Source organism: Pteropus alecto, unplaced genomic scaffold (genome assembly GCF_000325575.1).
Source record: "Pteropus alecto unplaced genomic scaffold, ASM32557v1 scaffold276, whole genome shotgun sequence".
Classification (NCBI taxonomy): Eukaryota; Metazoa; Chordata; class Mammalia; order Chiroptera; family Pteropodidae; genus Pteropus; species Pteropus alecto.
The window spans coordinates 4,197,617-4,223,166 of record NW_006438074.1 but is presented as its reverse complement, the minus strand read 5'-3'; the positions used below and the strand labels follow the sequence as shown (position 1 = coordinate 4,223,166).

At 43.8% G+C, this 25,550-nt stretch overlaps 2 pseudogenes; both read left to right on the top strand.

Moving 5' to 3' along the window:
• The first annotated feature begins 4,198 nt into the window (after nt 1-4,198).
• Nucleotides 4,199-4,317, top strand: LOC112482481 (annotated as a pseudogene).
• A 9,489-nt stretch (nt 4,318-13,806) lies between these two features.
• On the top strand, nt 13,807-13,925 carry LOC112482474 (annotated as a pseudogene).
• Nucleotides 13,926-25,550: the final 11,625 nt, after the last annotated feature.

Genomic DNA, 25,550 nt, shown 5'->3' with positions numbered 1-25,550 from the left:
GCTGATGAAATCACAGCAGAGCTATCCGTTGTCAGAGCTCTTCGACACCATAACAGTTATCACTCCCTGGACACTTCCCCATTCCCTGCTGAGCCATATCATTTTCTCTGTCTTGTCGAAAGTGAACATTTGCATTCACATGTCAGTGCCCCTTTGCAACAATACCATGATGGTATTTTTCTCATGCCACTGTTAGGACTGGGTGCTGTACAGGCTGCCACACTGTTCCTTGGCTGAGCCCCACCAGAGTCCCAGGGATATTGCTTAGTGGGATGCCTGGTCGGAGAGGCACTTCTACCCTGCCCCAAAAGTTTTCTCGAATGGCTCGCAGGGAACCCCATGACCAGGCACTAAGAGTTTAGATCTCACCCCTTGCACGTTGCTGAGTCAGGGACAAATGCCAGCAGGGGCAGGGCCACAGTCAACAGGCCGAGGTCTCCTCTGCACTGTTAAGGCTCATTCTGACTCCGAGTGGGCAGCTCAAGGGCTTTCTCACTCCATTTCCAGGGGAGAAGGACAAGGCCACTTCTTGCCCCTAGGATAAAACTTTGAGGAATAAGATCAGACTTTGAGCCTAAAGACAAAAGTTAAGAAGGACTTTCGCACTGGGTTTGGTCTGGGCCACAGGGACCTGCCCAAGCTACCAGTCACTAAGTGTTCTTTGCCGTGAACTTCTCCCTGGCCTTGTGCAAAGACACAGAGGTCTTCTCTTAGGGACCTCAAGGGTGAGCATACCTCCTCCTCTTCTTCTTTCTCTGTACCTTTTCACCTTAGAGATAGTAACCACTTTGGCCCATCTCCCTTCTGGCTTGGACCAAGTCAAAACTAGATTACTTTTACCATCTCTTGGACCAGAATCTTCCATTCTTATTCCATCTCCATAGAAGGGAGTTAGTCCTAGGACAATCTGCTAGAGACTATCATCTCCCCAAGTCACTTTCTTATGCAGTCTGACCGTCAAACAATGACCTACACTTTCCCCGATTATTTTTACATAGCGATAAAACAGGTACCAAAAGATAGCCAGAGAGGATGTATTCGCCATCAATCGTCAACCTAAAATGAGTCCATCTACCTTCAGTCTCTAAAACTGTGAGGCACGGAGAAATAGGAGGGCTGAGAATCCATGGGGTGCTATCAACACCCCTCTGCTGAGTGCTTGATAAAGCAGCTGGTGTCAAGAGCTAGCTGCTGAAGGCACACTGTAGCACCGTTTCTTAGTGCAGACACCTGCTCATTAGCATCAGACTAATAGAAATGGGAAGGGCTCAGCACTCTGCAGGGGAGCCACCCCCAAGGACAGGAGTTAGTCAAGGACACCAGGACCAGATTACCTCTGGGAAGCACATAACAGTGACTGATACCCCTAGGGTGATGGATTCATTTCTAAATCTGATACTAACATCAATACATTATTTATTACACCAAACATAAATAATTCAGTGTGTCCACGTTTAGTAGGTTTCTGCTTAAAAACCAGCTTTGCACTGGGTCTTGGCTCTTGACATTTCATTGATCTGGGAAGGACTAGGAGAGAAGCAGCTCAGCTCATGTTCCATGCCCAGGTGGCTGAGCTGCTCGCTGTGGGGAGCGTTTGAGCGCAGGCCCCACCCTGACATGGGGCATTCATTTAGCACCTTCACTACCCACTTTCCATTTACCCACCCATGTTAGAAAGACAGTTGGGCTCAATGATCTCTAAGGTCATTCCAGACTTGAGATTCTGAGGAGAAAAAGAACTAAAGAAAGTGGTAGGAAAAAAATGCAATATCCATGGCCCCAAATGGTTGAACTTAATCCTTGCCCCAATCGTGGAGTGAGCTGTGCCCAGGTGTTTGGTTTCAGGCTATGACTTGCCAGTGGTCCCAGGCACAATGCTGGGATTGCATGATGTCTTGGTCCCTTGGCGTCTACATGCTTGGCTTGCATCATGCAGCTCTATGTTTCTCTTATCTGTAAGACATTTGAGGTCAGAGATTTATATTTATCTTTACTTATGCCAGCACCGAGCACGGTGTCCAGCACAAAGAGTGTCCTCCTCCATGAACCATAAATGAAAGAGTTTGTGAGGCAGGGATGAGGTGGCTGTAACTCCTACTCCTTTGCCAGTTTAATCCATATTCATTGGCTTTCCCAGGAATGCAGATCTCCGTACTTCATTCCAATAAGGTCGGTCTATCTCTTTTACTCTTTTATACCCAGGGGACATATTAAAAAAACAAACAAACAAAAACAAACAAAAAACAAAAAAAACTGCAGCTCTGCAAAACTCTCATTTTTTCTCTCTGGTTGGAGTTGAGCTGAATTTCACTCTTCCTAAGAGTTGATCTCCCATTCCTTGGCTGCAGAAATAGGAGGAGATGAAGTAGCCCAGGCAGTAGGAATCTGCCAGCCTTGTGGCTTTGGGCAGGTTAATCCTCCAGCCTGTTTGTTTATCTGCAAAACAAAAGATGAGACCCAAAGTTTTATAAGGCCATTTTCAACTCACAATTCTTTATGAAAAGTGGGCGGGGAGAGAGGCAGTGGATCTGCCTTTAGTAACCCTGGGTTTAGTGGCATTCAGACTGTGGAAAGTGAAATTGTCCATGATGGCTTAAATGGTTGAAGAGTATTTTTACAACCCCAAGATGCTGTGAGTGAATTGCTCTGTCCCATGGCCAAATAACTCCAGGTGCTTTCCAGTGGGGGCTGAAAGTGGGCAATAGGTAAGCTCTAGGCAAGAGACAGCATTTAGGAGTGGTGGGAGTGAAAGTTGGAAGTCTCCTCATTCAGCCAAATGTCCTTGAGTGTACCTGTCCTTAGATTGTGTAGGAAAAACAGGGGATCATTCTGTTTTCAAAGATATGAGCTGATGGAGGCTCAATTACCTCTTTTGAGACTGTTCTGGCTCGTGATCATGGGCACAGTTTTCTTTTAATTGAAATCTCTCTTCATGAGGCCCATTTCTTTTTCTTTGTTGATCTTCTGAGTTGATGACGCAGCCCTTCCTAATGCGAACCAGCTTTCCTAATGCGGTCTCTTCTTTCTCCAGGAGAAAATACCCCTGTAACCTTAGGGTTAGAAGCATTTTCCCTATTGTCCATGTCTCTTTTCAGCACCATTTTTAATTGCTGCACCTTCTTTTCAAAATACAGTGATCTAAGATTAAGTGTAGCAGGCTCTCCAATAGATATAGGTGTGTTTTCTGTTATCCTGCCCCTAAATTGCATGTTTGCTTTTTAAATAACACCAATTTCTAACTTAATTTAGCTGCCGTTTCACTATGATTCTCAGATCATTTTCTCCCCAGAAAGGCCTGTTTTCATTGTTTGGTGCTCAACTCATTTACATGTAATGGCATATAATGACACTGAGAAATAGTAGATGATGATGATTATGATGTTCATGGTGAAAATGAAAAAGAAATGATGATGACCCAGTGTTGGTGACAGTGAAGAGTATTGGGATGCACTAATGCTGGCAGAGGCTTCCCCTCCACTGGAGTGCTCTCTTTAGTCCCAAAAAGCTGTAGAGGGCCTCAGGCAATTGCCAGCACTCAGCATTGTTCTGTGACAATGTTTGGTCATGATTATCTCTAATCTCCTGGGGCATTAGTTAATTCTTATTGTTAAGCATTAACACCTCCTGATCTGACTCAAACGCTTAGGATTTTCTCATTGATCTCGGGCTTGCAGAGAAAAAAGCCTGAGAAGACAAGTGGGTGGAAATCTCACTGAGGGCTGTGCCCAGAAAAGACTCAAGGGTGAGGGTTGGCTCTCATGTGGGGTGGATGGCAAGTGCATTACTGTGATAGTATAAGAAGCCCACACCCCAGACTCTCAGCCTGCCCAGGCTTCTCTCCAGCCTCAGTCTCCCTGTGTATGAAGAGGAGAAGGTCATCCTGCCTCAGAAGTTGCTCCTCTCTCCGTGGTTGGTGGTGCAGGCCATTGGCGAGTTTTAGTAAAGATATTTTTGATGCTTTCTGGAGTCTCTTTCCATTTAATTCAGCATATGTTTGTTGGACACCTGCCAGCCAGGCAATTTGCTAGGTATGGAGGGAGTGGAGAAGGATGGGGATGAGAAAGGGGAACAGGATGACAAAGTTCTTGCCCTGAGGCACAGAAGCACCAGCTAACTGTGGAGAAAGAGGGAGTGGAAGGTGAGGCACAGAGAAACACAAACAAGGTGGACTTGTGCTATGAGTCAAGAACAAAAAATAGTCTATGGCCATGCCACCCTGAACCTGCCCGATCTCATCTGATTTCGGAAGCTAAGTGGGGTCGGACCTGGTTAGTACTTGGATGGTAGACTACCTAGGAAGACTAGGTGCTGTAAGTGTTAAGAAAAGAAAAAGAAAGAAAGAAAGGAAGGAAGGAAGGAAGGAAGGAAGGAAGGAAGAAGGAAGGAAAGAAGGAAGAAGGAAGAAAAGAAGGAAGGAGGAAGGTAGGAAAGAATAAAAGAAAGAAAGAAAGAAAGAAAGAAAGAAAGAAAGAAAGAAAGAAAGAAAGAAAGAAAGAAAGAAAGAAAGAAAGAAAGAAACCCTGTGAGTTAAATGAAAAGGAAAAAAAATCACCTTTGATTTAAGTGAGGTGGCATTTAAATTGGACCTTAAAGAAGAACTTTTTAAAAAAAATCATAGATGTTTTCAAACACATTCAAGAGTAGAGAGAATGGTATAATGAGTGGACTCCCACATGCACATCACCCAGCCTCAGACGTCAACTTGTGGTTTTACATAAACCCCACCCACTTCCCACTACAACCCCCACTGGATCGTTTCCGCTCAAATCCCAGAAAGTGTATGTATCATTTCATAGGAATGTACTTTAGTAAAGACTCTATTTTAATATAAGCACAATACACTTATTATATTTGAAACAATTTCCTTAATATCATCAAATATGTAATCAGTACTCATTGTCTCTATTTTGTTTTTTACAGTTGCCTTGCTCAAACCAGGATACAAACTAGATTGGTAGTTCTAAGTAGTTTCCTCCTTTTTTTCTTACAATTTGTTGTTGTTGTTGTTGAAGAAACTACATTATTTGTCCTACAGTTTCCCTAAGTCTGTATTTTGCCGATTGCATGTCTAGAATATTTGACATTCCTCTACACCATATATATATACATATATATAAATTTTTATTATAGTGACATTGGTTAACGAAATCCAGTAAGTTCAGGTGTACAATTCAACAGGAAGGCACATATGTATTGCATTGTATGTTCATTGCCCATAGTTAGATTTCTTTCTGTCACCACATATTTGACGTCTTTACCTCATCTACCTCCCCGCTTCCTCTACCCTCTGGTAACCACTAGTCTATTGTACCCCCTATATTTTGTATAAATTGGCAGTTCAACCTAGAGCTTCATCAGATTTGGGTCCAACGTTCTGGGCAAGAGGTTTTTACAGGTGGGGCTGGGCCTGCCATCGGGACAGTCGCAAAGCCCGATGATCTCTTTCTGCGATGTCAGCAGATGCTAATATCGTCACCTTGGTGCAATGCTCTTTTGCTCATTGTGGGTGATAGTGATGCAGATGGTTGCTTTGTAATTATTGTATAACCTAAACATGTATGTCTCATGTGTTATATCACATTTAAAAAAATAAAGAACATGGGCATTTTAATAAAAATTTGGAGCCTCTGAAGGCTTTGCACAGGACAGCAACTGGCAAAGCCATAGGATAAAGCAGAATGCCTAACAGATTAAAGCTGGATCTTAACAGCTAAAATTCTAGTTTGTGAAACCTAGAGACCAAGTAAGTCATGGTTTAGTTGAGGCCCACATCCATGAGCCTACCTTTTGGGGCGCTTCCTGTTATAGAGTAGATTTTGCTTCTGCCTCTCATCAGTATCATTTCAGAGGGTACCATGCAGCCCTGGTCAGGAGACCTGTGAAAGGCCCATAATCTGCCAGTGTTTATAATAAATAAGAGATTATTTCTCAGGGTAGGTGTTTCCAGTAGTTAATTAAGTAAGAGTCAACCTCTTCCAGGGAAATTTGCACATTTTGACCAGTTAATATATGGTCCTGGGCAACCTCCAAATACGAGAGAAGGAGCAGTCTTGTGGAGCCAACTACCTAAATTCAAATCCTAGAGTCGCTTCTTACAAGCTGGCACACTGTTGGCAGATTACATTTTTAAGCCTCGGTTTCCTCCACTGTAAAATGGGGTAATAGTAGTCCCCATCTCCCCTGTGTTGTTTTGATGATTTAATGGGTCGATGCTTACATATCAGTAGGCAAACAGTAAGGAAACAATAAATATTGGCTGTTATTATTATGCTGTACACGATTCATCTGACATTTGCTTTCAAAGCCTCAGAATACCAAGTCTTGAAGTGGAGTCTTAAAATATTAATTGATGAAGCTAGTATTAAAAATGGCCACTTTCTTAGATCTCTGAAGGGACTTGGCTATGACACCAATGTGGGTAAAGTGGTTTCTTTTTCCTCCTCCTTTTATTCATTTTTTCTAGTAAGGAGATTTTGTATATTTGGGAAACTAATGAACTTTCTGAGAGACTGAGCAGAAATAAATTATGAGGAGCACACTGACTGTCAGCCTGCTCTGTGGACCCTCTGCCAGAACCCTGCCAACACCCTGTGAGAATTGTAAAGTCATTAGAAACAAAGATGTAATTAACATCCAAAACAGGCAGGGAGACAGGTTGTCAAACTCTGTGATCTGCAAATGACCAAGAGGCTAAAATCACTGAAGAGAAAATTAAAACAGCAAAAGCCAAAGTTGCCTAACTTGTCCTTACTTTGCTTTAATGGGAACCTGGCTTTAAAATCATTGATGAAGATAGGGACATGATGGGCTGAGAACGTCTCTAAAATTAGGTCCCTCTTTCAGTTTAGATGTGATTTCCAAATGAGATGTTTTCCATGGTTCTTAACGTTGCTATATAGTCAATGATCCATCAACAAATATGTATTGAACATGGTGCTGTGTTAAGTTCTGGGGAGCCAGCAACAAATGAGACAAAGCAGTGTCTGGCCTTAAGGGACATACATGCTAATGGTAGAGACAAACAAATGAGCAATTATGGTAGAAGTAAAGGTAATACAACCTAAAAAGAACCCAGTCAAATTAATAATATACAAAGGCAGACTATGGGGTATTGGTCGAGGATTTACTAAGAACCAAGAACCATTTCTATCCCTGCTGCCATTGCCTTAGTCTAGTTTCTCACCACTTTGTGCCTAGACTCTAAGGGTCTCCAGACTATGCACATATAGCAGATTCCTCTCCCCAGAAGACCACTTTTATCCTATCAGGTCCTGCTCAAAAACCTTCTGGACTTTCCAGGCTGAGGTGGTCAAGTTTGAGTTCTTTAGCCTGGATCTTGAAACTTAAGTACAAGTTTGCAAGTAGGCACAAGGAGTGGGGGTGTGAGAGAGGGTTCATTGCACAAATTTGTTGCAGAGTAGTTGGGGAAGAAACAAAATCAAATGAGACAGATAGACTCAGTGACCTTCTTTCTCATTCTGTCCTCTCCTGGTGAGCTCTTGGCAACCTCTGAGCTTGCGCACCTGCCCCTGAGGGCCTAGAGGGACCTGGGCTGTATTCGATGTCCCAGTCCTGATGCCGGGTAGATTCTCCTTCATCTTGGCACTCACAGATCACGTGAATATCAAATTTACACATATCCTGCATATCATTTACAAGCAATAACGGTGGCTCCAGTTAATGAATGTCATCCAGAGATTGAAATGATCACTAACCCTAAGAAAGCAAAGGGAAAATTTTTTTTTAACAAGAATGGATCAAATTTGTCCTAAGTAGGAAGTACATTATAACTTCCCAATTCCAATGGCTTTTCCACATTTTATTTCAACACTCCAAACTTAAATATCGACTGTTAGAGCACTTATCACATTGCATTTTAATTACCTGTCTCCTTGCTATCTCTCTGGTCCACCAGACTGTAGAGTCTTCTTCAGGAACCATCTTTTGTTCATCTTTTAAACAAAACACCTGCCATAAAGCCTGGTACACAATAGGCACTTCATAAATGGTAAATGAATTCTGTCCTGTTGCTTTACAAAGCCATTTCTGAGAACCTTAGTCACAATAATTTGTCTTTCCTCTGAAGTTTTAAAGCAGTGATCTGTCCTATTCACGTATTTTTTCATTTCTATAACTTTTAAATTAGTTCTAAAATTTTATTGGAATATTCTCTGTTCACAGAAAAAAAAGTGATAAATGCTGTCATTGCCTAAACTAGCCCACGAATTCTGTTTTCAAACCATCATATTCAACTCAGCAAACACTCACTGAACCCTTGCTATGGGCTGGGCTCTGAAATAGACCCTGGAAACAAAATGATGACTAGGCCCTTTCTTCAAGAAGCTTCCAGCCCAGGAGGGCAGATTAATGATGACAGCACAGTATGGTGAGAAAATGGCACAGTGGAGGGGGAATCTTGCTCTGGTGGTGGGTGCGAAGGCTTCACGGGGAAAGTGAGTTCAAGTACCCAGGTGGTAAGATTGGAAGATTGCAGGGGTAAGAGATCGAGAAACAGAGGCCTGAGTTGCTGCCTGCAGAGTCGGGGGTAACTGTCTAGAGACTGACTGGGAGAGCTGAGGCAAGCTGCTGGCCATTGAGTGAGAGGACAATCATAGAGAGGATTTAAGGCACACGAAGGGACTTGGACTTAATTTTGTAGGTGATGGGGGGCTTTGGGCAGAGAAATGCTGGGGTGACTCCAGTCTGGTTGCAGACTGAGGCATAGATTGGGGATGCAGTTGCCAAAGGAGAGGACTAGACAGAAGGCTGCTGCATAACCCAGGGGAGAAATAGGGAGGTTAGAACCAAGGCAGCCCCAGCTTCCTTAAGCCCTTCCCGTTTACCCCAATTGCCTTTTCCTCCACTTCCATGCTCCCATATTCTCCAAAAGAATGGACAGTGGGCAGAAGGGTCCAGTGATGTTGAGGGTATCTGTGTGGCACTTAGACAGGACATTTGCAAGTCTGGTGTTTATTACTGGAGACAACTCCAGTGTGTCTTATCTACTGCTAATAATATTCTAAGCCCCTTGAGGGTAAATGCTGCATCTTAGGCATCTATGTGTCTCCCACTCCCCGACTCTAGTGCAGTGCCCTGCATATGTCTAAAGATTGAAGATTCATGAATTCAGATGTGTTGGTTAATCCATATATTTTGATTATAATATTTGGGCGGGGGGGAACAGTGTCTAGTAAACATTTTGTTCACTGCTGACATGTTGTATAAACACAAACAATAATTAAAACTCACAGTATTAATAATTCTAGTCTAAGAGATTACATGCCATGAAAGCATGGCACAGAGTACAGCCTGGACTGGGTCCTGAGACTCACCTTGGCCCTGATTCAATCCCACTGCCCATCATGGGTTTAGTTACTTTCTTCAAGATTCAGACAAGGCCTCTGTCTCCCCTCTACCCAAGTAACAATTCCTGTGAATGTTCGGAGTAAGAAACAAGCAACAGATAAGTTCAATTATCAAACATGGCCCATGATCACAGGGTGTTTTTTTCCCTTTTTAATTCAGTGAGAAGAGCATTCCCCAATAGACTAGACAGAATTTATAATCACCAGAGATTTCAAAATAGCAAGCCAAACTGAAAATCATTGACTCTTTGAGGATTTAGGAAATGCTTTGAGATTCTGCTGCACCCCAGGGCTCCCATTAAGAACCTAGTTTTCACTGCTCTGTGGGAAGGTGTGGCAAACCTACTTCCCCTACAGAATCTTGCAACTGACAGCTCTGTGAGCAGAAGCCTTTCCTAGATGTTAGACAGAACTGGTGAAGAACTGGTCAGCTTTGTAGTTACTCATTTAACCACCATTTATGGAGCAACGATGTATTTTAAGCACCAAGGCGCAAAACAGAAAAATAATGCAAAAAAATCAAGCAGCTCTAGATCTTTCTCTGTAACCAGGAGTAAGTTGCTGAAACTTTTTGAGCCTCAATTACTTACCGGTAAAATGGGGACAGTAAAACCCTCTCTGTGGGTTGTGCTAAGAATCAATAAAGGGCTGCACCCAGCTCACAGGAATTTATAAAGTGAGTTCACTTTCCCTTCCTTATAGGGAGCTTAAAATCCACAAGTGAGTACAAGCATCAAATAACTAGAGAATCACCCAGAAAGAGAGTATAATGTTGCATTAATTTATGGCAAACTGCTCAACATCAAACAAAGGAGCCTACAGCTAGCTGTCTGGAGAGGTACTGCTCAGAAACTCAAGGTAATTTTTCAAAAATTCATTCTAAACCAATATTGACATAAATTCATCTTTATCTGAGCTTTAGCTTTGTGGCACTTAAACAATCCATAATATTAAAAGTAAATTAAATACTGCACGTGACTAGGCATTGGAGGTGTTTAGGGAGGAATTTCACAGTTGATGACTCAGACCTTCCTGTCTGATGAAAATTCACATTTCCTCAGGGGTGGTGGGGCAGAGACCCACAATTGGGGAGGAGACAAAGTGGCAGGCAACGTGACCTGATTCCAGAAGGTGAGAACTTGGGCAGGGGGCTCAGGCATGCATGATAGATGTCATTTTCTGAGCCTTTAATTGGCCAAGTAAACAGATACCTTTGGTTACAAAAACTGAGTCAGGAAATATGGGTTATCCTCCCACATTCGCAATCCTGCAGATAAGTCAGATATGGAGGTGCAGATAGATAGTTAGGTGGCTCCTCAGGATTCAAGGGCTTCCATCTTATGCCCTTACCCCTCACCACATTGCCGTCTCCCTCACTGCCAGCCCCCATTCCCATTGCCTCCCCTCTGGTGTCTTTTGGGATTACCCCTCACCACATTGCCGTCTCCCTCACTGCCACCCCCCATTCCCATTGCCTCCCCTCTGGTGTCTTCTGGGATCTTTACTGAATGTGTGGTATGCTTGTAGAGTATATTAGAGATGGAGCTTCCAATTTCAGCAGGAGACAAATGGGGAGCTACCTCTCCAGCAGCAGGAGGAACTCCAGCTGAGTGTTCCATGGCTCTGGCCTGTCCATTCATGGGGTGGGACTTGGCAGAAACAGGGCCCAGAGCACCTTCTGGGTTATCAGCGGGAGACTGGACGCTGGACTTGGTCATCCAAGGGACAGAGTTGAGTTGGCGTGTGCTTCAGCCATTTCGAGGTGAGTGCCAGAAACCTCAAGTCTGGGGCAGAAAGGATTAGAAATCATAAGGGCCCGGCTTGGAGCCAGGGGAAGACAGAACGAAACTTTGTGGGTGAAGCCAGGCTGCTAATAAGAAGGGACCAAATCATACAGAAGACATCAGACTGGAGCAACTTTGACACATCTGACAAATTGCTGTTGACCCAGCTGTAAGAGCTTTCCCTTTAGTGACATTTCAAACGCACTGAGCAGCTCCCAGCATGGCTGCAGAAGGCAGGCCAGGCTCGGAAGGATAGTCTGTTCCTGCAGCTCCGAGTAATCACACCTGGCCCTTTGGAACGAGCTTAACATTCTTCCGGGGCTTATGGCTTTTGAATTCACAAAGCATTTCACATAATTGTCATAAATGTCCAAGCCTTATGAAAACTTATTATTAGTCCCCATTTTATAGCTGGGAGATAATGAAAATAAAAGACTTATCCAAGGTCACTAAGCTTTAAAGTGTAGAGTCTAGTCTTGGACATTGTATTCCTTCCTCCATATCTCATCTTGGGTCTATGACTTTGGCTGTATTCATGTCACATTCCATTCAATCTATGTGGAAAGCTAGAACTATCCATTATTCTTAGTTCACAAGCTGAATCACATTTTAGCTGGGTGGTAGCCTAATAATAAGCGGTTACCCTATTACTGATCTCACCTGGCCCACTCAGACCTGAATGCCCACAATGTCTTCAAAGACAGGGTATAACACATCTTGGCCACTCGACATCCATTCACCAAAGCTGTGACATAGCTGCAAGTAGTGACCGTCCCCATAACTCCCCACATATCCAAACCTCATTTTCTTGACTCCATTTGATTGTTCTTTAGCATCGCTGCTCATTTCCTGTGTATTATCACCTGGCTCTTAGAGGAATCACGGCGCAAGTTTTAACAGCTTGTCCATTATTGAATAATCACCTGTATGAAATCTCAACAAATATAGGTAGCAATCAATCTGCAGTTAATTAATATAAAGCAACCAGTCCCATTAAATTCAAATGTTGCAATGGACATGGTTCATTGACTAAATATCAGTGCCATTTATAAGTACATCCTTCTTGGGATTGTCTTGGACCTGAAAATATTTTTCATTAGCTAGCTGGTATTTAACAGAAATTAATTGTTTGCTACACATCATCAATTTCATCCCCTAAAAGGAAAGGCTAGAGCTGCCTTGGAACAGCTGTGTGCGTGGAGGAGCTTTCTGGGTAGTTCTCTGAGACACATCACATTCTTTTCCCTTACTCCCTGATTCTCATCTCACTTCTGCATCCTCCTACCTAGCATTTTAATGAGGCTTCTTCTAATTAGGCTGTATTTTTGCAAGCTGTTCCCTGATTCCTGTCTTTGAAGTTGGCTCATATTCCAAAATATTTTATTAATTGCTAATGCCTAACTGGACATTGGTACTAGCAGATTGAGAGAACTGGAATCATGAGAGAAGTGGAGGAGAAAAAGGCTGGTATAGCTCTGAACAAGGCAGTTTATCTTGCATTGTCAGGGCTTTCGTTTACAGAATGACAAAAACATTTGCCACCAACCTGTCTCATCTGTATTAGTCAGGAGTCCTGAGAGAAACCCACTCAAAAAATAATTGAAGCAGATAAATGACATTTATTGCCTCATGTCAGTAATTCCAAGGGAATTCAGGCATGGCTGGATCCAGGGATTCAATCAATATCATTAGGACTCTTTCTCTCTATATATATCTCTGTATTAGTTTTCTAGGGCTGCTCCAATAAAGTACCATAAATATGGTGGATTGGGACAACAGAAATTTTTGAATAACAGTGTGGATGTACTTAATGCCATTTCAAAATGGTTAAAATGGTAATTTTTGTGTCATGTGTCTTTTATCACAATTAAAAACAAATCAATACAGACCCTAGAAATTTATTCTCTCACAGTTCTAGAAGTCCAAAGTCATGGTGCCCACAGAACCATGGTCCCTCTGGAGGCTGGAGGGAAGGCTCCTTCCAGACCTGTTCCAGTTTGTGGTCGACAGCAGTCCTTGGCCTTCCTTGGTTTGTAGACACATCACTCCAGTCTCTGCTTCCGTCGTCACATGGCATACCCGCTTTGTGTGTGTGTCTCTGGGTCTCTTTCTTTTTCTTCTTATAAAGACACCAGTCACTGGGGCTCACTCTAATCCAGCATGACCTCATCTTAACTATTTACATCAGCAGTGACTCTATTTATTCCAGAGAGACATGCATTTTGGGATATCACTATTCATTGGATACAATCTCTTAGCTCTATTCACTTTTTTTTTTTCATCTTTATTCAGGCTCCTAAGTAGTCATAATATGACTAGAGGAAATCCCCCATAATTCTAGAAAAAGGGAGAAATCTCTACCTGCCCCCAGCACCATAATTGGACTTGATTGGCTCTGTTTGGATCAGGCGCCTAGGCTTGGACCAATCACTGTCTAAGGTGATGGCCGATTCAGACCACTCTTGAGGCAGGGCAAGCAAGGCCATGTGACTAAAACACGGTCTTTTCAGAATCTTATAGAGATGCAGGACAGACACAAAAAAGCAAATGTCCACTTTTTTAATGTTATTTTTCATGAACACAGCTATGTTTCTGTTATTAAAGAAAAGGATCAATATTGTTTTAAAGTGTTATTTCCACCTACAGAAACTTGATTAGTCTATGGCCATGCCACCCTGAACAAGCCCGATCCAGTCTGATCTCAGAAGCTAAGCAGAGTCAGGCCTGATTAGTACTTGGATGGAAGACCACCTAGGAAGACCAGGTGCTGTAGGTGTAAAATAAAATAAAATAAAATAATAAAATAAAATAAAAAAAGAAACTTGACCAGAACATGATGGCTTTGATATAGAAGGCTTTAAATTAGGAGTTCCTTGAGAGCTAGGAATGGAGATATATATATGGAAAAGCAGTGGATTCAACCAGAATTTATACCAAGATCATATTTTATGAAAATCCCTGATTCCTTCTTATTTACATAATTAAGTGAGAAATTTAAGAGGAGAGCCCTTGAGATGACATGTGGCATTCAGGTGCTTTTAGAACTATTCTGAGCATAATTAATTTATTAAACAAAGACTTAAAGTGAATTTCAAAATTCACTTCATTTTTACCTGGCTGAACCCCCTTTTCAGCTTTTCCATTCTCATTAAGGAATCATAGCAGATTCACCCACAGAAGTGCCACCTTCAACCCGAACTTGCTAGAATAAACTGAGTCACAACTGGATTTGCCCAACATCTTCTCAATACACCTCCCTTTCTCTTATTTCCGAAATGTAAGTAGGGGAACAACCATGATTCCCTTTTCCTGAAGGGCAAGTTCAAAGGCTTTATCAGAAAAGATTCTGTCATTCAGAGTGGGAAAGTATATGGATTTCATTCCCTCTAGGGTGACATCTGGGGCACAGGCTAGCAATATTCTCTAGCAACCTGCACCTTGAATGACTTCTCTAAATGCTCACCTATCTCTGTGAGGAGATCTACCTAGACAGGCATGCCTGCTGTCGTTTTATTAATTTGCTTAGTCAGCAAATGCATAGCACTGGTGCATCGGTTACATTTGGCAGAACTCGAACATCTCTGTGGGGCCTCCGTGTGCCTGGCCCTGCTTACACATCAGTTAACAGCCTGCCTTTCCAAAACCCTGACGCGTGAATGATGGTTTGAACTTCAGCACCACACAAACACTTAGAAAACTACATTCTCTGTCGCTGCCTCACCTCGCACAATAGGAAGAGAGTTATGAAATGGTTTTTTTCTTGCCTCATCTGAGCTGGCAGTGGTTTTGACATTTCCCAAACTAATTTAGGGGCAAGATCGTCAGCAGCCATGAAAGCCCAGCGGATGTGTTTCTGTTACCAGTCCCCATCCCAGATGGCATCAAACTGTGGTACTTGAGACACCTGGAGACACTGGGCAGTCCCGTGAATCAGAGACAAAGGTCTGAAAGCAAGAAAAGGGAAAAAGGAGACTGAAGGATCAGGGAAGAAATAAAGATCATTAGTATCGCTGAAGGGAATGAAGGAAAGATAAACTACCGCTGGCAGTGCAAGTAATAGGGTGACCAGTTTGTCCAGTTCTAAAACTGAAGTTCCCACATTCGCAGACACACTCATTCCTGGACAAACCGGGGTGATTGGTCACCTGGGTAGATATAACATGGGCTTTAATTATTTAGAGCAGGTGGGAAGAGCCTGAAACATACTCGGGCATCACTTTGTGGCCAAGTACCCTTAAATTTTGAAAACTGCCATTTTTGATGCATGAAGCAGACACAGGCACGCCTGCCAGGGCGAGCTTAGCCTTCATAGGTTTCTCGGGTACTGATGCTCACATCCCCAGGAAGTTGTCCTGCACTGTCCTCAGCCCAGGTCTGGCTTTAGCACCTTCTCGTTCGCCACTCTACTCTGTGTCAGATCTCTGGATGCCCTGCTGCTGGTCTGGGCAGAGCCCCCTTGCCCTGGGCAGCTCATGTCACCTCTGTGACTTCCAACTAGACTCAGGACCTTGCCCACTCCTCCTTACCTACTGGCCCTTGACCTTGGCCTCCTGGCCAGGCATTGACAGCTGATGGTGGGCCCAACAATGCACATCCCAGAGTTCAAAACAGTGTCTGTTTTGCCAGCAAAGAAGCTCTCCTGTGGTTCCCCCCTGCTCCTGGCTGCCTGCCTGGTAAACGTGGGATAGACAGTATGTGAAGACAGTTTTTTAGGGGCAAAACACAACACATAGGTCTTAAGTTTTCCTACAATGACCACTTTTCAATGCCATGGAGATTCACACATTCATTAACTTATTTTTAAAAAATATTTATTGAGAAATCAACATATGCTAATGTAGTCCCCTGGCATATAACAGAGAACAAGACAGGCAAGGCCTTGGCTCATGGAGCTTAGGTCCTGGGGAAGGAGAAGAAGATAATACACGAGAACGTAAACAAACGAACAATAATATTTCAGAAAGTAATAGCACTGTGAAGATGATAAAAGGGGGTGTAACCTTCCTGGGAGGAGCCTTGGCTCACTTTACCATTAGGGACCTTCCCACCTCAAGGGTGTAGTCTAAAGACTCCTCAAAGAGCCCTGCACTGCCCCCTGCTGGCCAGGATCAGAGGGAAACTCCAGACTCTGCCCACGGTTGTTTCAGTTTCTTCACAAACCGATGTTTCTATTTTGCCTCCTTGCCCTCCTCCCCTTGCCATCTGTGTAAACCACAGTTTTAGTACTGTTTGACGCAGGTGAGGCTTTAGGAACCGAGCATCTCTTGGTGAACATCTTTCTTGAGATGCTCTCTGTTGAAACGGGTCTCTGGAGGCCATGAAGCCGGTAGCTTGGAGGGTGAGGCTTGGTGTCTTCCAGTCTGAGTTCCCTTCCTTCACCCTCATCTGTCTTGCTAACTGTCACTGGTACTTAAAAACCGGACTCAAACCCTGGCAAGCCTTCCCTAGACCCCTGCAACATGAGTCCCCAGCAGCATGAGCCTGTGAATGTCACATGGGCATGGTCAAGTCTTATTAATTTGTTACCAAACGGTGTCTGAGGCATAGATGGGACTCGATAAACATTTACTGAATGCATACATGAATAAATGAATGAATCTGGAGATGAGCAGGAGAGTTTGGATCTGATAAACCTGGTCCCCCAGCTCATTGCATAGCTCAGAAGTCCACCATGAAAGGCAAAGTAAACTTACTTTCACACAAATCACATCATGCGCGATCAAAAAGTTGGAAAAGCATCTCTTGGGTGGTTCAGATTGGCTCTCGCAGAGGCGAGAAGCAAAACTGTTTTTGTCAAAGCCACACAAAAACCCACTCAGTGGACTGCTTTGGAGCATCTATTGATCTTTAAGAAAAGTATAATTTAAAGTGCTGCTTCCAGCTCGAATTCCCTCAATGTATTTCCAGCTGTAATGTGAAATTCGACTGTGTGTGTCAGCTCCAGTGACAGTGAGATCCCTAGCTCACCGCTGGGTTGTTGGGAGAAAGCGTCTTCACAGCTATCTCTGGAAAAGATGTTAATCTCCGACAGACTGGAATTAAAATTCCTCCAAGTAGCTCAGATCTCCCTGGCTCTGCTGGGGTGGAGGCAGCTGTGAAGGTTAACCCCAATGTGCTTTGACTGAGGGCCAAGATCTTGTGGCAACTCCTGTGGGTTGCTGCCTGCAGAGCAGAGAAGGGGCTTTTCAAAGTGGTTTGAGGAATAATGAAATGTCGGAGAGTCAACTCTTGCTAAATGCTCTTTGTTGTGGATAATAAGAAATCATCACAAATCTCAGATATTGAAGGATTGCAATACCCTTTCAGCAAACTCCTCTCCCTTATTTTGGCCTGGGAATACTAAGAGAAGGTCATCATCAGGGTTCTAGTTTGCTCAATGTAACCCCTCTGATCTTTTCGTGGTTAGGGAAATTGATTTTCTGCCTAACCCCCATTCTGGTTAATAGCAAGATGGCTCTAATATGCTGATTAGAACACTGGACTTGCTGGACAGGCTGGGGCAAGTCATGGATGCTGAGAGTCCCCATTTTCAGGGGAACCCGCAGTGTGGTTGTGAGGTTCAACTATGAAGTTGTGTGTGAATGAACATGCCTTGTAAACTGTAAAGCATGGTACAAATAAGAAATTATTATGGGCCACCCATAAATTACTAATTTTGGAGAAAACTATGCTGACTATTATTTAATATCTCTTTAATGTCTCATAAACCATTTTAGAGACTCCCAATGGTTCAGTGGTATAATTTGGAACTTTGCTTGTTGTAGTCATAGGCAGACTTCCTAAGCTCCTGAAACTATAGATCAGCAGTTCTCAACCTTTTTGGCCCCAGGGACTGGTGCTCCTGTGAGAATCTAATGCCTGATGGTCTGAGGTGGAGCCGAGGTGGTGATGCTAGTGCTGGGGAGCGGCTGCAAATATATATGAAGCCTCCCCTGCCACTCACCTCCTGCTGTGTGGCCCAGCCTAACTGGCCACGAACTGGTACCAGTCTGGGACTTGGGGCTTGGTGACCCCTGCTGTAGATGAGTAAAGTATTTGGGGAGCTCAGACTATTTGGACATGGTAATAGTAGATCTCACCACAAGATGGCACTATTGATGTCCATCTCCCTTTCTTTACCTTGATGGCTTGAAACAGACCTGACATTTGAGTGACCCAAGTCAAAAATATAAAGGGAGGCCTCAAGCCACATGTTTAATTATTTAAAAGTTAAATCAGTCTAATATACAAAGTAAATAAAATATGTTTTCTATCTTGAAAAGTTCATCTTCCTAATGAAATGGAAGGCCAAGAGCAAATTTAGCATTTTGAGATCCTCAGAATTCTGGGCAGTAACAGGGTGGTTCAGGAAAGTTGGCATTCAGCCTCGCTCCCTCAGCTCCACCCTTCATTGTGAAGGCCCTGAACGTGTGCTTCCAACTCCATCCGCACCCCTGTGCCCTTGGCCTTGGGTCACCCTCAGAGACCAGACCAGAGGAGAGGCCCTTGCATGATCTGGAGGCAGGCTCAGGGTTGTTGGGCAGGCACTGGAGGCCCTGGGCATCCGCAGAATGGTCTAGATCAGAGGTCAGCTGACTTTTCTATAAAGGGTCAGATATTAAATATTTTGTTCTTTGTGGGCAGTATCTCTGTTACAACTATTCAACTTTGTCTTGGATCCTGTAAGCAGCCATAGACAATACATAAATGAATGGGTATGGCTGCATTCCAATAAAGCTTTATTTACAAAAGTAGGCAGCCAGTCAGATTTAGTCCACAGGCCATCATTTGCATACATCTGGTCTAGATGTCTATTGCCAAATAAAATACAGGATGACCAGTCAAACTTCAATTCTAGGTAAGCAATGAATAATTTTTTAGTGTAAGTATGTCTCAAATATCGCACAGGATATACTTATCTAAAAATATGAGTGGTTGCCTATCTAAAATTCAGTTAACTATGTGTCCTATATGTTTATTTGCTAAACTTGGCCACTCTAGCTGGGGTGGGAGCTCCGGGTAGGATTGTCCCATTGGCCCTGTGGATTCCTTGCTCCCCAGGGAGGACCACAGCCAGAGGAGGTCAGAGTGTAACCTCTGAAGCACAGGCACTTTTATCCAGGTCTAAGGGCAATAGCCGTTTTGCAAATGACAATTTTTATGCTATCAAAGAATAGAATGTATATATTTGGCTATTTAAATAGCTAATCTTGTGTAGCTTGAACATTTGTTTATTAAACAAATATTTATTGATCGAGTTCCCGGTATGTGCCAGGCACTGAGGGATACACAGTGGTACAACAACAACAACAAAAAGGCATAATCCCTGTATTATGAGATTTATACAGGAAGCAGACATTACAGCAATTCATATACATATAAATAGATAACTACAAATTGAAGATAAGAATAACAAGGGAGATGAATAACTTGGGAGGCAAGACACATCTGAGAAGTGATGTTTGGTCTGAGGTATAAAGGGGAGAAGATGCCAGACAGAAGAAGGTGCCTCAGTGAAGACCCTGAGTCAGCACCTGACAGAGGGGCTGAGGTGTCGTGAGCGGGAGGCAGGCGTGAGACAGGAGGGACAGGGGCCGATGGGGCAGCCTTTGCTTGCGGGTGCTGGGAGCAGCTGGCCGTTCATTTGGTGTGCAGCAGGAAGCTCCGCGGGCTTTCTCACGGGGAGGGAATGTGATCCGATTCTCATTTTCAGGAGCACGCGCTTGCTGTTTCTTCCTGCAGAGAAGATGGGGCCAAGAAGAAAAGCGGGAGGCTTAGCTCTGGAGAGAGGAGCTGTGAGAATTGCACAGCTTCGAGAAGCATGTGCAGGTAATGATAGGGGTGGGGATGAGAGAGAGGGGCGTGTCGGCACCGTCTCCTGGGTTTCTGGTTTTGCCGATATGAGAAAAAGCGGAAGTGATGCAGGTGTGAAAGGAAGATGGACATCTCACTTCTTGGCATGAGAAGTTGGAGATGTTTCTGAATCTTCCAAGTGACATATCAAGTGAGAAGGCAGATATACTCGTCTGCGGTTCAGAAGAGAGGTCAGGGCTAGAAATGGAGGCTGCAGGGCGTGGCGCGGGATTGGGGGCCTGGGAAGGCATGAGAAGAGCTGGGACCCTCTTGGTGAAAAGAGAAAGGGGCCTGGGATCCCTGAGGCACCCCAATGTTTAGAAGAAGAAGAGGCAGCAAAGGAGAAAAACAAGGGGAGGGTAGGACTACAGAAGCCGAAAGAAGGGACTGTTTCAAAAAATTCTACTTCTGACAACCACCGGAAGCACCCTTTTTACTTTAGGACCTGTGGGGCCCCTCTTTATCATGGTCTCCCTTAGCCCATCTTTGCTACACTTATGCTAATAGAAAGATGATGCAGATGGAGGAAAGATTCAGCACATACATAACTATATGCCTTCGCTCCCTTTAATATTTTCACAGAAGGCACTCGACATTGAAGGAGTGTGTAAAAAAATGAATGGGTCGCTTTCGAATGAGTGAATGAACATCTTCATTCCCTTCCCTTATTGCTTAGGAAATAGATCTTGAACCTTCCAGAATTTTCTTCAACAAAATGGCAGCCAGTGAAGGGAGAGGCTCCTGGAACAAATCTAACATGTATTGGCACTTCCCAGCTTGAGATGGTTGCTCTCACTTCGGATCCTAGTCAAGCACACTGGGCTCAGGAGCCTGGGGGTGGGCTCAGGAGCCGGGGCTTGTACTCAGCTCACCAGGATGATGGGTGCCGTGTGTTATTCTGAATACCTGGAGGGAAATCATGGGGCTCCCGTAATTCATACTAGTGACATTTCTCATTCCTAGTAAATAACCTTGTGTTTCGACCTGTAACAGTGTGAAATGCTAACAAAGCCATGAGGAAATTAAAATCCGTTGATGTGGCTCAGAGGCTGCCCACGCGTATCCTGTCGAGGTGACAAGAGGTCTGCTAGATCCTAGGAAGAAACAAAGGAAGAAAAAGGTCACCAAGGAAGTAGCCATGTGGTGAAATGCCAAAGCACAAGAGTTTATCTAGACCAAAGAGGTGCCCTTTACATAAAAGAATTCCAAGCCAAGGGTCACTAGCAGGTCTGAGAAGCAACTAAAACAAGTAAAATGGAAACTGACGATTAAAAGAAGACCTGGAACAAAATCTGCTGTGTAGCAGTAGTTTCCCTTTACATAGCACTTTGAAATTTTCAAAATGCTTTTTCATATGTTTCACCTTATTTTAATTTTCCAGAAACCTGACAAGGTAGGTCTGACAGGGATTAGGGTTTTCATTTGGCAGATGGACCGAGTGAGAAAGGCTCAGAGAAATTAAACAACTTGGCTAAGGTCACACAGAAACCTGGTCAGGTGGTGGTCAGGACCTGGGTCTCCTGAGCACTGCTCGTTAATTACTGCAGCCCAATACCTTTCAGAAGAATATCAGGTCATGAAATGAGATCAAGAGTAGTCCTCACTGATTCCATAAAGAACGTCCTTCCCAGCAGTTGGCAGACTCATGGCTGGTACATGTCTGTGTCTAGCAACATTAGAAGTCTATTGAAACAGAAGCTCTCAGTTGAGACATAGGATTCCGAAATAGGTGTCGTATGGAAAGCTTGTGTTTTCCAAAGCAAAGTCATGGCTATTGCTACTGGAAAGCATGAAGTAAGGCAGCCTCAGTATCGATTTGCTGCTACGTTCTGTTGCTTTCCATTCCTAGGAAAGAAGAGGGGCAGGCAGCCAGGCGGCTCTGCAGAGTGGCTCCCTGGGATCTGTAAAGGTGGACGGAGTCCACGATGCTTCATCTGCCTCAGATCGTTCCGTCCCCTCTCTCTGTTCCTTTCTCTGGGATCTGTGAAGCTGGACAGAGTCGACGATGCTTCATCTGCCTCAGATTGTTCCGTCCCCTCTCTCTGTTCCTTTCACAGGAGAGTTAACACTGAATCTTCAGAAAACCAGCCTAACTGCTGCCCCACCAGGCCAGGCCTGGGTGTGAATAGAAAGTGAGCAAGAGGAAGAGATCAAGGCCCTGCTGAGAACTGTGGCCGGCACAGGGCCCTAAGGGCTAAATTTTACAATCCAGAAGTTGGAGGGCAAAGAGTGAGTTTTGGGCACCACTCCTCTTTGGATCCCAACGCTCCTGACATAGTCATGCCAATAGCACTCGTTGAAGATGTGCTAAATTGAATTACCCTAAATGAATATAAGAGGGACAAAGTGGAGAATGAGATTACTCAAAAAGACACAGCTTCTCCTACAAATCCATAAGAAAAAGACAGACAATTCATAGAAAAACAGGCAGAATTACCTGAATAGGCACTTCACACAACAGAATATCTGAATGACCCATAAGCAAATGAATAGGTGCTCATTGTAGGTATGAGGCCAATGCTAATTAAAACCACTTACTAAAGCTGAACATATCTAATTTCCACGACCCAGCAAAGCTACTCCAAGGTATATACCCACCATACATGCGTTCACTAAAATACACAAACTAGAATGTTCATAACGGCATTTCTATAATAATAACCCCACACTGGAAATTACCCCAATGCCCATCAACAGCAGACTAGATAAAGACTGGTATGTCCACACCGCTGAATATTGTATAGCAGTGAAAATGGACAAACCACAACAACATGATTGAGTCTTATCAATCTAAGGTTGAACAAAAGAAGCTGGACACAAGAGACCCTGCTGTGGGCTTACATTTATATAAAGTTCAAAGTGGGCAAAATGACTCCTGAGTGTGAGAAGCCAACATGGTCGGCCCTGCCGCAAGGGTAGCGACGATGGGGCCACATCCCAGAACAGTGGTCACGCTCCGTTTCTCCACCTGGTGCTGCTGGCAGGTGTGTGTTCAGTTTATGAACGTTCTCCGTACACTTACGATTTCTGCGTGTTTCTGAATGCATTTTATACTTCCGTAGAAAATTTTTGAGCCGAAGAAGAAGAAGAAGAAGAAGAAGAAGAAGAAGAAGAAGAAGAAGAAGAGGAAGAAGAAGAAGAGCATATCACCAGCATTCCTAGTTCTGCTGCTTCTGTGGTTGCTGTCATCCAACATGGCGCAGCTGGGGAAGCAGAGAAGAAAAAGAAAATTTTTCTTTCCTTCCATTACTCCCCATAGCAATCCTGTCTTGGGAGACTTTCTCTTTTCCCTTCTCTTTTATTTACTTTTCGGCATAGATCTTAGCTCCTTCGGAAGGCCTGATCAGAGGGAAGCTTGGGAACTGACGTTGCTTTAGGAACCGGCATCCATGGCAGAAGCCCCGTTACACTGCAGTCTGAGTGGCAGATTAGGTCACAGGAGCAAGAGGAAGGTTTAAATACTGGAGGCCTTGCGTGGGACAATGAGGATGCTTAGAGCTGCTAGCATCAGGAGGGGTCAAATTTACATTTTTGACTGATATCTAGAGCAGCAGCTGTGTGGAGGGTGAAGAGGGATGAAATTAGAGTCAGGATGTTGGTTTAGGAGCCTGTTTTAATGGTTCGAGGAAGAAATCATATTTGTCTTGAAAATGAGGCTTTATTGTTTCCTCCTAGTCTTTCTACCTTATCCATATATAAATGATAATCTAGTGGCAGGTGCAGCTGCCAGGACAGGATGGAGAGGAGGATAGAGGCAAGCGGCTGGGGTCAGACAGGAAGAGGATGTAACTAGGGGAAGAGAAGAAGGCAGGCAGCAGTGGCCTGGGACTTAACCTAGCAAGGATACCATCAGGATACCCAGTTAGGAGCTTCAAGGAGTTTAGTTCCCTCTGCAATTACTAAAACCAGCTTTGATAATTAAATATCACATGTTGTTTTCCTGGAGAACTTTGGTCTTTATGCTTTAAGCACACATTGATTTATTTCCTCTTTTCTGGGCAAAGATTCCTACAGTGTAACTGCTCTGGCTGAAACTGTAACTGCTCTTTGTGCTCCAAGTCTCAGTAGTCTGCGTTTAGGAAGAGAATATGCTGGTTTCCTGCAGCTGCAAAGACAGGCAAATAGAAGGTACAGAGAAGCCTGCCACGCCCACCCCCAGGTTGGGAGCCATCAGAAACCAGAGCTGGAACTTCATAAATAGAGGCAGGAGCAGAGGTGTCACACTCAGAAAAACTAAGCTTTTAGAAAACTGTGTTTGGATAACCTGTCTCAGTAAATCCCATCAAGGTCAAAACCTGGACCTTGAAGGTGTGGCCGAATCAAACGGCCTTTATTCTCAATTGCCAGGGACAACTGGGGCCAATGGGGCAACAATGGGGGAGGCTGGGAGTGTGCTTTCTGAAGGCCCTGAGATCCCAGATTTGGGAAACTCCTCTGTGAAAAAGGAAACAGGAGGCCGGTCCTGGTGGGAGTCCCTGCGCTGATTCTGAAGGGATGCAGCTGACTTCTCTGCTTCTTCCAGGCACAGGAGTTCTGGAGGCTGTGAGAAGATCCCCCTGCGGAGGCCGGTGAGATTTCCAGAGAGCCCCCGGCTGCACCTGGAATGGGGACAGCATCTCAGTCATATGTTGTTCTTTATGTATCTTAAAGACGCTCCTTCCTCCAGGCTCCTGGCTTTGGTGTAAATTGGCAGCAAAGACGTGTTTAATTAGCATGCGAGGAAAGGTCTGGCTGCCTCAGGTGAACACGCTCCACCTGCGGTGAGTGAAAACAGGAGTAGGACACCTCACTCAAGCCGTCCTGGTGATTCAGACTCAACTCCACACACACTCAAAACCTTCAGCAGCTTCTCCCTCCCTGTTGACGAGTGCTTCTATTGTGTGCCAGGCACTGTAAGAGGCTCCAAGGTGCACACATGGTTAAGGTCCTCTTTTGCTTTTGCCTTCACAGAGCTAGTAGGGCAGACGAACAGACTCACTGAAATTAAGCTCTAACACGATGGATAGGCACTGTGATGGAGGTATTACAGAGCATATGGAAATACAATGAAGGCTGCGTTTGTTTTAATGGGAAGAGTGGAGCTGGGCAGCATAGCAGGGAAAACATCTTATGAACTCTTTATTGATTGAAATAATAAACTGATTAATTTTAAATTAAGAGGTAAGATTTGAGTTGAGTCTTGAAATATAGGCAGGAGTTCTCCAGCTCAAGAAGAGAATGGCGATTCTCATATAGAAAACCCTAAAGACTCCACAAGAACACTACTAGAAACAATAAGCAAATACAGTAAAGTATCTGGATACAAAATCAATGTTCAAAAATCCATAGCGTTCCTACACTCTAACAACGAAGTGGAAAAAATAATTCCTTTTGCAATTGCACCAAAAAGAATAAAATACCTAGGAATCAATTTAATGAAACATGTGAAGGACCTATATTATGAAAACTACAAGATCCTATTAAAAGAAAGCGAAGAAGATACAAAGAAATGAAAAGATATTCTGTGTTCTTGGATTGGAAGAATCAACATAGTTAAAATGACCATATTACCTAAAGCATTATACAGATT